Genomic DNA, 14,169 nt, shown 5'->3' with positions numbered 1-14,169 from the left:
CGAGTTAGGGCTCGAGTGGAGCACATGGGAGTGAATTATATTTTTGTACAACCCACGAGCTCCTTGTGAACCCTTTTTGGACCCCGTGGAGAGAAAGTTTTCCGATGGACCATTTCTATTGTTATCGGAAGCAATATTTTGATAGATATCATGCAAACCCTTCATGAAGGAGCTTCTCCCGTGAAATGTAGTACGAATACACCCCCTTTTTCCTCCTTAAGGGGAGCAGGGCGATGAGGGCGAGAGGGGAGATTCAATGGGCCCTCCACTTCCACCTCCTTCTCCTAAATTTGGATCAATGACCGAGGAGGATGTCAATAAATGGAGAGTCCAAGAGGCTTCGAAAAGCGAAGAATCCAAGGACTCGCAAAGCTAGGTGGATGAAGGACCGTAGCTATGGCATGTTCACGTGTGCCACACAGGTTTATGGAACATGGAGGATTCGTCGTTTTACCGTGCCTCTCTCGCCTCTCGGTCTTTGGTATACGTATCAACAAAGACCGAGAAGGCTTGGTTTCTGATCTCAGCACTTACATAAAACTGGAACAATTGCCTCATTACGGTTCCAATTCCTCTGGCGCCGTGATGGCCACATCGATCCTGGTGCCCCCTTTGATAAACAAGTCCAATGACATTTCCTCATTACTTGCGCAGTGTTTCGCCATTGTTCTCTTTGCCATTCACTACCCTCATTTGCTTGTTCCATTTCATTATGCCTTTAAAGAGAAGCGTGTTCCAAAGCTTTTTTCTTCTGGCGGTTCCAAGACGTCGTTTGGTCGCTCGTCCCACCATCCGAACGCGAAAGAGAGAGAGAGAGGGAAGCGAAGGGAAGGGAAGGAAGGAGAAGAGAGAAGAGCATAGAGTTGGTGCCATTGACATTACTCGTCGTGTTGGTGGTGGTGGCGGTGATGATGGTGTTTGTCCCGAGCACCCCTTTGCTGACAAGGAGGCTTCAAGCTTGAAGCCAAAGCGACAAGACAAATGACCAGAAATGAGTTCGAAACTCTGTCGCCGCGTGTCATTGCCTCCATTATTTGTTGGATGCGAGCAAAAATGAAGCCTGAGATATTCTAGTGGGGGTCTTCACATCGACCATCGCATTCCCCTTTCTACATACTGGTCCATGGCTTCAAGTAATACAATAAAAATGCTGAATGTAAAAGAAACATGGGCAGCATTCAAATTCATGGCATCATGACCATCCCTCTTACAGCATACATAGTACATAGTACATAGTATTCATTCGGCTCTCTTTCTTAAACCATTCTGAGTGTTTCAGATGCCCCCCCCCGTCCCCTTCACAAATCCAAAAAGAGAGTCCCCTCTTCTCAAGTCACAGACTGAGATTCCGAAAATCATCAATCTCATGCCAAATGGAAGTTGGCATCCTTTACGAGGGACAAATATACATCTCAACGAGACAGACGGTGGAATTGAGAACATTTCCAACACGTTCATAAATGTAATGCAAGATAAGTATGTAACACTCTCAGATAAGAGGCCCTCGTTCAAGAGGATCATCACACGTAAATATCTAGTAAATATCTCAAGAGCTAATGCTAAGAGCTTTTTCACGTTTACTGTGAGGGGTTCGTACTTGCTTTGATGTGTTTCTGATGTTGCTTTGATCTCGGTGGTTAGCAGTACATACGTAGGGGCAAGGCCGAATCGAGTCTGACAGTTTATCATGAGAGAGGAAGAAAGAGAAGGAGGAGAGACAGTGAGGGAGAGAAAGTAGAGATGTTCTGTCACATTTCAAAACGAAAACAGTCACGAACATCAACCAATATGACAAACTGTGAATGGCTGATGTCTCTTCGAACTAATGGGCATATCATATGCAAAAATACAAAAAAGCGTTGCTCTGCACTTCGAACATTTTCGTTGAATGAAGACATGTAAAAGTCAAGAAGCCACCAATGAAGAAGACCGTCATGAACTCTTAAAATAGTAATGAGTTGTTTCTTTTCATTTTAATCACTAAGATTGATTGTACGTGCATTGAACTTCAGAATAAAGCTCTGGGCCTGAACCAATATACATTTGAAATGAAACGACGGGTAAGTCTCATCCCAAGGGAAAAAAGTCTAATATTTCATAAGTTCAGCAGAACTAAAGGAGACAGAGAAGTTCCGCATTTTTCAATAAGACTATCATGATTGAGTGATGGAACGAGATTGAGCACCTTGAGCAAGGTTAGTCAATACAATGACTCATGGGGCCTTCAGGAGGGCATAAAGAAAAATGTGGATGGAAAAGAATTGAGTGAGGTTCTTCGTGGAGAAACAAACAGCTGCGTTAACCGCAGCTGTTTTCTACAATGCCGGACATGTCCCTCCTTACTTGATCCGTCCCGAAAGGACGACAGCTTCCCGGTAATCCAGGAAGACTTCAGGAAGACAAAGTTGGCCTTTTTATCGATCGTTATCCACCCGAATTCCTCTCTTTTTTTGGCTCTGAGTGAGGGACGAAAGGCATTTCTTGAGATTGGATGGGGCCAAACTCCAGTAAATAGACCAGAAAGGGGGCTTGGGAAATGAGCCTCGGAAGAAGCAATAACACCGGGTTTATTACGTTTATCATGCACCAACCACACCAAGGCTTGACCTTCGAAAGAACCATTTGCTTGCTCTGATACGCGCAAGTTGGATATGGATCATGATCCTTATGTAGATGAAGCTTGACAAATGACACGCAAAAGATCCCATCCTTCAATTGCCCATGTCCTTCGTCCGTTCCAGTTCTACAAATGTACGTACGTACATACGTTCATGAAAGGCTCATCCCAGTGTCTGATTTACCTCAGGGTGAGTGGCCGCAAATCAAGCGCATTAAAATGGGCGTTGCCATAAGGATGACATGGACTTGCGGTTTACCTCGCTCTAACTGAGTGAAGGAAGGGAAGGAGGGAGGTATGGAAGCCTCCGCCTGATTGCTATTGTTGTTGCCGGTGGTGTTCCTCCGGCGGCACCCAAAATAACACCGGACAAATTACTTCCAAGTGTAATCTTGATCTTATCCGCCAAGAGCATATTGTGTGGTAGTCGAGTCTCAAGTTAGTTGGGAGTTCCAATGACTTCTCGGATTCCCTTACTCTACATATAGGATATGTAGGATATATTCCATAGAAAGGTCTGCTGTCTCTTCAGGTCGGACCCAACCAAGTAAGCCTGAGGAATGTTAATCAATATCCGTGGTAACCGACTGGAAAAAGATATTGTGTGCGGGAATTGGGTTAATTGAAACCTGAGGAAAGACTGCAGAACATCATTAGATTGCAATGTTGTGGTTATCCTATAACAATTAACCCTGGGAACTTCCAAAGCAAAAGCCTTCCAGCCATCACAGACCGTAGCTTGTCCATTTCTCTCTGGTTCTCCGGAATTTTCCTCGACTAAGGGACGATTTCTCTTCATTTTGCAATGCCCGTCCCACCCATCCAGTCTGTAGAACGAGGTAGTGAGCGAGGTCGCCACCAGCTAGTAGCTAGTCGCTAGTAACTAGTCGCTAACCAAGCAACTCCATCCACCTAACAGACGTGAAAGCCATGTGCGTCACTGCCTGACGTTTGGTCTTTGCTTGGGAACGGCCTGCCTGGCTGGTTTGGCTGGTTCAAGGGAGATCTACCATGTTTGAAAGGCACACGTGAACGAATATGAAACTGAATTGGTAACTCGAAGCTCGAGAGGAGTTGACCAAAACGTCTCACGACCATTTTGCATCTCTCTCGCATTCTCTGTGTCTCTCTGTCTCTCACTCTCTTGTCCGTGCGAACTAGGGCGTAACCAACATTGAAGATGACGAGTGATGGCATCCATTGTGTCAGCAGGTATTCAGACCCAGCCAACTGCAGGCCCGCCATCCCCACCATCCCCACCATCCCCAATGACCCAAAGTGTCGTGCAACAAACCTTATTTGTGGGTAGGCACTCGTTTGGAGGCCTTTGAAGACGAAAGAAAAATGGTCGACCAAACATGACCACCCAAAATGTTTCTACCTTTTTCTCCTCGGGTGACAATGCAAAAGCGGAGTGTGGAAGGATGGTCATGATGACATGATGGGAAAATTGTGTTCCAGGAGGCTCAAGTGAAATGAATAATATTTTATGTTGCCTCTGCTCCAACACGGGAAAGACATTCTAAAGAAAACTTTCCTCTCTCAAGATGTCCATTTCCTCACTCTCTCTTTTCAATACAGAAAAGTGAAGAGCTCTCCTCCTCCTCATCTTTTGGAAGGTCTTAGCCAGAATCCGATGGTCTACATGGCGGTGCGTCAACACCAACCATACATAGGCCGGTGGCCAGGCGCCCTTTGTACCACGAGTACACTCTCATTACCAACTACCAACAACCATATGTGACAACATGGTTGTGGCAAGAGGCACCAAACCAAAAGTGACAATCACTTTTGCCTCAAACGAGCTCCAATATTGCGTTTGGAGGCAGGCGGTGCTAGCAACCATTACTAAAAAAACCTTGCTTTGGAAGAGTAAACCGGTGGAAGAACTTCCAAATCTTCCAAAAAATATGAATGAAATCTAAAGATTTTTCCGAATAAAGCAACATCAGAGGACGTTAAAAGAGAGTTCTTAGAGGTTAACAGGGTGACATAGCAAATCTGCAGCTTTATTACTGCAGGTGTAGATGGTCGCCAAATGATTGGGGATGTCGCATGGATATTATTTTTTTCACCATACTAGTCAATATATTTACGCTGCAGGTTGGACGGCCATTTTACCAATCTGTGGAACATCCCTTTTCAGGTCTCGCTCATTTATTGTGGATCATTGGCCAAGATTATCCGGCTCTCGAGTGGGGAAGTCGTCCTTTTGACGCAGTTTTTGTTCTCCGACACGAATTTGAAATTCTAATCGAAGATGCCATTTTCTACGGAAATGCATCCAAATGCAGAACTGACTCCTTTTACACGGAAATGGAAATGCACTTGAGCTAGGTTGCAAATTACAATCTTACCTGGAAGAAAAGTTTGCTTCTCGGGGAGATCTTCTTTTTTTTTGTCTTAAGCCTAAAAGGTGTAAAGGGAGGGAGAAAGAGGGGAGCCAAGGGAGATGGCCATGGCTAATGAATGCATTATGTTTCCATTTTGTTATCTCGTTTATCCAAGCACACTCCAATATCCGTTTCCCTTTTGGCGCCCCATAAGACCAAGACGAATTTGGAGTCCCCAAGTTGGGTAAAAGGTTAATATGAGAAGCTCTTAAATGTCGAGCAATATCTGAAAAATTCGCCCACCCCACTTTTTTGCCAAGCATATTAGCCACCCATCTACCCTCTAGCTTGCTTCCTCCCCAAAGGAATCTATCCCCCTTGTGAGTAGTTGGTAGGAAAAAGTTTCAGTTCTTTTCGTCCTTTGTTTCTTTATGTGGAATGGGTGGAATGTCCTATTATGAGTACAGGCGAATACTTTCCTTATTGTATCATAGAGGGAACTGAGATCTAATACAAATACAACTTGGTTTCGACTTATCTCTTGCCCTCTACGACGAGCTGACAATATTTTTCTGTCACTTTTTTTTAGTTTGAGACCCTTTCATCTTGGTCTTCTACGGGTTTTCTTTGGTGGATCTTTTCAAACAGAATTAATTAAACATGGCTTTGAAAATTTTGGAAGAGCTCTATCCCTTGAGATATTAAGAAGAAAAAAAAACAGCCCCGACTCTTCGGATGTATATAGTTCATACTAAGAATGAGTTTTGAGGAACCATCTTTCTGTATGAACTTATTTTTCTCGACGAATGTCTAAGGATTCTTTCTTTTTTACTTTTTCAATGTTAATCGCTCCATGGGAAGCAAAACAATATTTTGTATTCCAATGGGACACCAAAACAATAATTGACACGTTGGGTTAGCAAGAAAGCAAAAACATTTGAGACTTGCGAAAATAGATTGAAGAAAGTCAATTCTATTTACGGCTCCCAATTTTAATCGGTGTTTATTCTTCAAAAACCAAGAGGTGCCAGTGAGACCAAATATTGGTTGTAATGTCAATGAATCGTTTGCAAGCGATTTCCGAAGAATGAGAAGTTTTTAGGGAAGCTCATTTTGGGAGCAACTGGGAGTGGACGCTAGTTTAAGTATGTTCATGGTATTGAAGGGTCCAATTTCATTGGAAGGGACTTTAGGGTAGTAGTTTAGCCCAGGCCAGCCAGCTACGTAGAGTAGAAAAGTCAAGCAGTTCTTTGGTCCACGGCTGGAGGCAAAGCTCAATACCGATCAATCTTATCAAAGTTGCTTTGAAGTTCTTTGAAGTTTTGAGGGAAAAACCTGATTCCAAGGTCGGATACGGCCTTCCGCCCTCAAATATGACCTCAACCTGATGTTCGTATTACAACGACATATTTTTGGTTCTAGCTAATTCACTTTTGGTCCGTTGGCCAGGAACGAGCCTGTTTGTGTGGGCAATACTTAAGGGTGGACCTCTACTTTCCTTCTGTTGTTCCAATGTATGGCTGAAAAAAAATGTGCACGTTTTTGGCATTGGTGCCACAAGTTTATGAGACATGGAGGATCTCTTTTTGGCGATAAAAGCTCCGACTATCGCTCTTCAATCAGTAAAGCCACACAAAAATGTGAACCACCAGGAACGGCGAGGGGCTCGTTTACGGAGGAGCTATACTGTACTAGTAGTGTAGCTGGAAGGAAAGAAGGGAGGCTGGTTGACTGGTTGAGTGGTTGCCTGGTTGCCTGGTTGCTTACTGGCCTGCTTCCATTCTCATACATGCATGAGCGAAGAAGACCGAGGGGACATACCACCTACTAAATATACTGTAAGGGCAATATTGCACACGGCCTTTGATGAATGCCTGGAGCCCATTTTGGAGCCATTGGACCAACGAAAATGGTCTCATTTTAGCGATGTATGGCCTTGACGATAAGGGTAATGAGTAAGGAGCAAAAAGTTTTCTGATCCAGGATAAAGATCTAGCGCAACCGGGAATTTACTTCAGGGGTTCTCCATCTCACTCTTGCCAAGGACTGTTTTTGCTCTTAAATATTTCCTAACGTGTCTTTTTTTAGCATTTGCTTGCAGGGGGATCTCGTTAATTCACAAGCAATATGGAGCCAAATTTATTCCAATGAGCCGGAAACCTCGTTCTAAATCTGAGTGTTCATACACAGCGAGTCCAGAAGGTTTTAGATGAAAGCTCTGAGGCGAACAAGGGATGTTGGACCAAAGCCAAAAGTTGGAATTAGTCCTGTTCCACTTCGTTCAGAGGATGAGGATCCCTTACGGTCGATCTTTCTCTTTCTCCCTCACTTTCATTCTTGCCCGCTCTCTCTCTCTCTCTGGTGCGATGACTTTCATAGACAGGAGGTTCGGAGCACTCCATTCCGCACCTATCCCTGGCACACATTTGGTCCTGGGAAAACTTCTGCAACAGTCCAACAAAGGCACATTTACTGATCTGATGATGGCGCTTCTCCGGGCAGTAGCCTTCATATGTAGGTAGATCTCATGAATTCTCTGTACAGTACATTGTGCCAAGTGTCCATTTCAAAGCAGCCATAATGAACTGGATTCATATATTTATAAGACTGCTTTCTTGGCAGCTCCAGAATTAGCCAAATAAAGAGAGGACGAACACTGGAAGAGGCAAGATGCGGAACGAGATATGAAACTCGATTTAAGTTCAAGTGTGCGAGGAAAATTGAACTTGCTTTTTCTGCTTCTGGGTCTTCTTGTTCTTCTGCTTCTTCTGCTGCTTTGAAGGCACCCTCGCATAATTTCTCTTTGCCAGATGGTCCACTGTGACTGACTCGTTCGCCTTCTTGGATCAAGCGAACTCCAGACGGATCGTATATCAATTAGAAAGTTTCAAACGAAGTGGAGAATATTTTAATCCCAACTTTGGATGCCAAGTTGAAAGAAACTGCCAATCGCATTTAACTGAACCTCCGGCTTCACTTCTTGAGGGAGCTACGTTAGCAGTGTTGGTGCTTGGTGGGCCTCCTCCTCTCTCGTCTTCAAACGCAGAATCGACTCGATCCTAAAAAGCATGCATGCTATCTACTCATTCCATCCAGCAATCTGACATAATAGACATGACACTGGTGGTTACGTCATGTCTAAGAGTCTTTGAAGGGTGGAATAACATTGTAATCGCCGCGAGTCTTGATCTCCTCCTGATCAATTAAAGCTAGGCTCTCATTTCCTGAAGAGATTTTAATCACTTATCGCGTGTGGAACAACTATGGAACGTTTTTTTTTCGTCTTAAGTTGGTCCCAGAGAAAGAGTGAGCAACCACTTCGCATTCATTCATCCATCTGCTAGCTTCTCAGATCTATGAGTGGAACGAAGCAAGACTAAGTAATCGAAACTCGTTGAGCCGTTTTCAAATTTGGCTCATGCAAGAGTGAGCAGGGGAGTCGGAATTCATGGCACGACTCGTTGGAAGGGCCGAATCATTCCTTGATCCACACTTCCCCAGAGCGACTCTGTTGGCTTCAAGCCCGCATATTTTTGATTTTCAAGGGTATGCAAGAACCAAAACAAGCCCTTGGATGATGGGCTCATTGTAGCGAGAGTGAAACAACTTTCTCGATGCCTTCAAACTGATTGTGTGACATGAAATGGAATGTCGGTCCCTCTCGTGCCGCTTAAAAAACCACGTTAGAGTGGTGGCCAAACCTCGGCTCGGCTCAGAACCCGAGACGAGTTTTGGCCGGGGTAGCAACGGCTCTAATTAGGGCTTTGGCTCGACGTCCGTTCGTCTCGTTGCTCGTCCAATTTGTGTCTCAGACTGTGGGAATGGTCCAAAAATGAATCTGGCACAGGCCCTCTTCTTCTCTTGCTACTCTATGAAGCTATTCTCCCGCAGAAATTCTGCAAGTTTTCCTACAAGCTTTCTCCTCGAAAGTCATAAGTAAAGTTATAATGTGAAGCTGATCAGGTGCTCCAAATTGTCCTGTCACCCCATGGGAACTCCCTCCCCTTCCGCCAAAGTTGGAACAGAGAACATGCAAATGACAGCACGATCAAGCTTTCATTCGCAAAAGGTACCCTGTAACCTGGGGAGGGACTCCATCGTTGATCGAAACTTACCTAATACTCCCATGCACATTATTGTAGGACACGGAGTAGTAGGGTAGCAGTACGTAAAAGTACATAAATAGTAGTCAAGATAAAAGCAGAGACATACAGTACATACACAGGGGGTGAATTGTAAAGGCAAGGGGAAACACTGGAAGGGAGGAACTGAAATATCTTTTCATCCCCTTTCGATGGAGAACTAATGCTAGAAACCTATTAAGTCATAAGGATACTGCTACTACTCCGAGCAGTTGGTTTTTGATAGAAGTATGAAGGCAGAAGTTCTTGCGTGATTGAAGGAAACATGCGACAAACTCGAGGCTGACTTGAGGCTCTGGTGAGCCATGTCAATGTTCCAATCTCTTGCACCAACTTGTTTCAAGTGAAACAAATCCAAAAGAGTGGGTAGGCTCTCTTTAAGAGGTGGAAAGAGGCATGTGAGGGAGTCAATAAAATCGACTACAAACCAAAGATTGCATCTGTATTGAACTAAACAAAAGGCCCATGCCCGGCAACAAACCCTTTTGCCCTTGCTAGCAAAAGTGAAGTGCTTCTCGAAGTGCTTGGCGAGGGCACAGATCCATGGTCGTAACAATTGCATCAGGCCGGACCATCTGTAGCCAAAGGAATTGAAAAGGGAAAACTATTTTCCAATGTACTAAAGAAAATTTCCACTTCTATTACTCTGACTGCTAGTCTCGATTTCTCTCTTTCTCTTTCGCCAGCTTCTACGATCTAAGATTGGCCCACACAGGCCTCGATTGAAGCAATGGGCTGCTGGATCACTGCCAATTATTTCAGCTTATGAAGTTGACCAATTTTCCAAGAGACCAATCTGTTTATAAACCGGATCTTGATCTAGTGATCTCATACTCGTACGTAGATGCAATGAGTCGCAGTTCGTGTTTAGAGGTTGATCATGCCATGCTCAAGATTGGTTTCTGCCAGTGGTTTGCTTACGGAAGGAAGAACAGGAGGAATGTTCCAAGCATGGACGGGAAAGAGGAGAAGGCCGGGGTTGCTGGAACATTCAGGCCAAACCAGCCCAGCAACTAAGGTTCGCCATGGAAAGGGGAAGCCGAGGACCAAGAAGAAGACGAAAGAAAGACTTTCCCAGCTGCTCGTAGGAGTGTGACAAGAATACCTATTTCGAAGAAGAAGAAGAAGAAGAAGAAGAAGGAAACTCGAAAAAGTTCAACCTGGAATACTACCCTAGAAGAAATGGTGAATGGGGCCTCGAAAGAGAGTGGGTACTGAGTTTGAAGGTACAAGAGAGGGAAAAGGGCCTCAAAAAAAAGAAAGAAACTGAAACATGGTGAACAGCCTTCAAGTTTGTCTTTTCGGATGAAAAACTCTTCTTTAAGTGCCTGGTCAAAAGGGTATTGCCGCTAGATTGGAGGAACACTGGTATTCTGAAGAGAAAATTATGTTAAAATGGGAGAATAGTAATGGCATTCACAATAAAGTAGCTCAGTTTCAAACCAGATGCCATGCCCGTTCGTACTATTGGTAATGCCAAGGTGCGAGTTTCGGAGTGTTTGCAGTTGGCGAATCGAAAATTCTATTTGTCACTTTTCATGTCAAGGGTGTGTGTATCCGTGCTCTTATCCACTCTCTCTTTCTCCCATTCACATGTAAATCCAATCACCATCTTCGACACTTCTTTCTCTTTTGCTTTCCCAATTCACGTTTCTCTCTTCTGTTCTTTGACTTTTTGCCCTCTTTTTCATTTCAAACCATGCTCAAGACGTTTCGAAAATTGCAAATTGGATTTTCCTCTCAGATTCAAAGCTCTCCCCCCTTTCTTTCATGTCTTCCTGTCAGCCTGACTGATTTCTCTTTGGTCCATCGTCATAGCCTTCATAGCAGACAAATGTTCTACGTAACAAGGCTATGAATGTCCTTTTCACATCATTTTGACGGTTTCCAAGCAATTTCAGCATTGTACCGTACAGTATTCATTGCCATAGCAAACCAGGAGGGAAACCAACGTCAATCCAATATCAACTACAAACTTGGACCAGATTTGCAAATCCATTTCCTGGTAAAATTAGTTGGATGTAAGTTCTGTGTTCACTTTTACTCGGTGTTGTCAAGTTTTGACTGGCCATCAAGTGAGAAGTGCACAAAAGGCTTCCCCTGCCACAATCTGGTGGAGTACAGTAGTCTACCGAGCTCTTCTTTCACGTTCCACTATCTTGGCAAGCTATTTTTCTCGCCATTGGCAAAATTGATCAAACTTTAGCTCAGAGGACAACAACTGAACGATACGCAGGCTTACATGTCTGCCAAGCTCGGCGACCAATGTTGAGCAAGACTGAATAATAAGGGCGCTCCTGCTCTTAGACATGCAATCAAACTTGTCAAAGTGAAATCGAAGATGCAAACACATCGTCTGTCCCATGGTGGAAGACTGATTCATCGATCCCAGGCTAATTCCCTCCCCCCTCTCCGGTTTGGCAGAAGTTGTGAGGGTACCATCTAATTTGATGGGAAGGGACCACCAAGTCAGATCAAGAAGGGGAGGGACAACAATGGCAGGTACATACGCCAAGGGGTTGTGTGGAACACACAAAATTGGAACCGTGGAACAAGTCGTCAAAAAGAGAGAGCAGGGACACATGAAAAGGAATATAAAAAGGAAAAGTGACAATACTATTCGTAGCAGTTGTGGTTGCGGTGGGGTTGGCTGAGCCAAAAGACGAGAAGGATGGATGGCTGCCGCTACTGTTTTACTAGCCTTGTGTTGGTTCGTCAGCTGGAACTAAACCGAGTACACTGTTTCTGAGTGGCTTTGTTGTCTAACAAGGCAAGAGAAGTCGAAGAGCTACAACAGTTCTCTTTTCAGCAGAGATTATGTCAGGCCTCTGAGGAGCAGAGACATCCAAGGTGCCACCAGATTACTTGAACAACAACGTCAACGTTGACGACGACGACGACAACAACAACAACAATATCACTTGCCACTATTATACTACCATTCCCGTTCAATGGCATAATAACTTGTTCACGGCAGAAGCATTCCAGGATTTACAAATGGCAAATGACATGCCACACGTGACATGTTTGCGGTTGGCAAAATGAACTACAATTGGATCAACATCCACATCGTGCTTGTCATCAACGACAAGTCAAAACTGGTTTAAATTTACTCAATGAAGCATTAAAACCCGGAGAGTCGATTGGTTTCAGAAGAAGTGAGAGTGAAATCACATACTCTCAAGACAAAGTGCCGTGACAATATGGTTTTATATGGGTGCAAACCCAGTATGATACGGGTGAGTAAAAGCACTAAAAGAACCGGGAATAACAGTTTCAACGGCAGCACAACAAACATAAGCAATGCTATAGCCACACTCGTATACACACATACATGTAGTACATGAACTATATTCACACGTGCACAAGTCAATTTCAGAGGGAAGCACGAATTCCATGGAGGAAAGGGGAAGGGAAAGAATACGACGTACACTAGCTACTACATTCATTCCCTCTTTCCTGACAGCAATGCACCACCCAATCCGAGTCAAGGAAACAACCCGCTGTACGTAGTACAGGAAAAGTGCCACAAATCGACCAGAGACACATTTACCCAACGCAACTCAGGCAAAAAATGGAAACCTAAATTGGAAAATTCGATCCCGGTACGCGTTGGAGCTAGGTATTTGAGGGAGAATTGATTACGCCTCTTTGTTTGTGGATGGAAGTGACACTTTGTGCCTGACGAACGGCAGCTTGAAATCATTCATCCACCCCCTTTGACTGCATACCACGATGCCACGAGGGGTGATCCCTGGTTCGTGCGATTATTAAAAAAGTTGATGGGGTGAGAATTGATTAATGGTGGTAAAGGAATGAGGAACCTGGCGAGACGCTTAAGATGGTTGGACTTAGAAAGGAAGGCAGGAAGGTAGGAAGAGTCATGGATCGATGGATTTTCTGGCCCACCGTGTAGTGTACGTATGCGTACTTTTCCGTACGGAAGATCTCGGAACTTTTGTCAAATAGTTGAAATTCCTTTGAGAATTGGGTGCGATGAAAAAAGTCATTGTCACGATAAAGAATGACTTTTCATGCGCTCGGAATTTCGTCCGCGAGAGAAACTTTCCGGGTTGGTCTTCCCAAGAGAGAATTTGTCGGAACAGTAATAAATTCACGTGGATGTGTGCATTTTTGTTTTCCGGACTAGCAATAAACTCTAATTTATAGGCTCCATTCATCTATGCATAGGCATTCAAATTGGTTCTGAGCACAGAACTGACAGATTATCGTTCCTTCCTCATCACGATGTTCCATGTATTCATCATTTCCTTTGGCTTCCGTTCCTCTTTCCCTTCTATCGTCTCGCACTGTCAGTGTAACAATAGGCCATTTCCAGCTTGCCTTTTATTGGACTCGCGCATCAGTGTCCACACAAATGAGGCCTTGAAACATAATGTACATATACATACGAGTACATGGTCCTAGAACTAGCCTGCTCTATCGTTTGGATTAGTACAGAGCAAGTTCCAGTTTGCTTGTTTGCATACCAGAGAGCAAACACAAGATAGCAGTGGTTTTCGACGGACCCGGTAAAACGAGGAGAACCGCTTAAAGAATAGCGGGGTTGGTGAGCCACTCTAGGAGTGTGATTCGACAACACATATAGTACACATTCACATACATACACATATACACACACACACGAAATGATGGTGATGACTTGCCCATTAGGAAGGACAATGGGCCCTTTTGAAAGGGAAAACAACAGCCAGAAGAAGCACATTAACAAATTGGTTACATGCAAGAGTGCCTTAAGGCCACAAGTTGGGGGGCTGGACAGGTTTGTTTGGAGAATTGGGCGGAGTTGCGGCTCCTTCGGAAGTCTTGATGTCAGTCAAAACTAACGAATATAGTGGCATTTAGGCTCTTCTTGGGTCAGACTTGTTGCGACATGACACGTCTCACGCATCTTCTTGCGCACATGGAGTCTTTTTGGGAACATTCATGAGGAGAGTGAGCTCTAGACCCAAGGTAAGTACATATTTGATTAGCTCTCTGCCGTCTACTAGAAACGATTTTTGATAGAAAAAAAATCTGGGCGGAGACGCTATTTCGAAGAATTCAGGCCATAATT

General features: G+C 44.2%; 1 protein-coding gene across 1 annotated transcript in view; it reads right to left on the bottom strand.

The window, feature by feature from the left end:
* The window catches only part of LOC131879434 (semaphorin-1A-like), a 59,640-nt gene that overhangs the window by 30,062 nt on the left and 15,409 nt on the right, over positions 1-14,169 (bottom strand). The gene's annotated exons all lie outside the window — the stretch shown is intronic.

The sequence above is a fragment of the Tigriopus californicus genome, chromosome 4 (genome assembly GCF_007210705.1).
Source record: "Tigriopus californicus strain San Diego chromosome 4, Tcal_SD_v2.1, whole genome shotgun sequence".
Taxonomy (NCBI): Eukaryota; Metazoa; Arthropoda; class Copepoda; order Harpacticoida; family Harpacticidae; genus Tigriopus; species Tigriopus californicus.
Note: the sequence above shows the minus strand (reverse complement) of the source record. Positions and strands in the feature narration are given on the sequence as shown.